Source organism: Pinus tabuliformis, chromosome 2_1, assembly GCF_031772625.1.
Source record: "Pinus tabuliformis cultivar Carrire ecotype Pingquan chromosome 2_1, CPIR1, whole genome shotgun sequence".
Lineage (NCBI taxonomy): Eukaryota > Viridiplantae > Streptophyta > Pinopsida > Pinales > Pinaceae > Pinus > Pinus tabuliformis.
Genome location: NC_142299.1, coordinates 217,514,914 through 217,515,983, shown reverse-complemented (window position 1 = coordinate 217,515,983; position 1,070 = coordinate 217,514,914). Strand labels below are relative to the sequence as shown.

The 1,070-nt window shown below is 30.9% G+C and overlaps 1 pseudogene; it reads right to left on the bottom strand.

Annotated features, from left to right (window-relative positions):
* Positions 1-346: 346 nt before the first annotated feature.
* Positions 347-837, bottom strand: LOC149199522 (uncharacterized; annotated as a pseudogene).
* Positions 838-1,070: the final 233 nt, after the last annotated feature.

Sequence of the window (1,070 nt, the reverse complement as noted above, 5' to 3'; positions counted from 1 at the left end):
CTATTTTACTAAAAATAGACTTGAGATAGATTTGAGGTTAAGGCTTCAAGTTGATTAGTTGTCCTATCTTTCTTTAAAAAATAGATTTCTTAGCATTATCATTTAATCTCCAAAGTCCTCCCACCTATTATCTATTCTTCAGTCATCATAAGGATTATGCCAACTGTCTTGTCATTTGTTCTGAAACTTTGCTAATGTTACATACCCTTCCCCATAATTTCCTCCATAAATTAAAAACATAATCATTAGTCTTTTATAATTGATTGTAGGTATTGGGATGTTTTCAATTTTTTATAATCATTCATTTAACCATTTCAAACCCATTTCCCATCATGCCAACACCACTTCATATTGCATCAGAAACAAAGCATATCCCCCCATATATAGTCAAACCATTAAACATGTTCAGATCATTTCAATTCAAGCCTTAACCAACCAATGCCTACTATTATTTTTATCCATTATTCATCATTTCATGCAACAATTGTTGTATTACATGCCATGGATAAGGTTAATTTTCCTAAGATGATTGTATATATTTTCTACAACTAGTTTCCACCCACTTATTTCTTTTGAATGGAACTTGAAAAAGCTAATAAGATAGGTATTTTATAGGGTTATTGGCATTGAAGATAAGGCGGTACCCTAAAATGGAATAGAATGAGATGGGATTTGTAAAGGATTTCATAGTGGTGCTTGAAGTGGTCCACCAAAGGAACAAAATGCATCTTTACATAAAGAATCTTGTGGGTTTATCATTGAATTTTGGCATAGGAGAATTCGATATATATATTTTAGGGCTATTGCAGTGTGAGAAGAATTATTGGCAATTCCACTAACATGGATTTTTGTATGTTATTATCATTCATCAAATTCATTTTTATGATATTATGATCTACAAGTAATCCTTGAATACTTCCCATAAGATCTCCTTGATATATCAATTAGATCCTTCATCTCATCCTCCTTGAAAATTTACAATAAGATATCCTTGGTATATCAATAAGATCCTTCATGTCATCCTAATGTTTTTTATTATTAAAAACCATTATGCCACTTGTCAGTTTGAC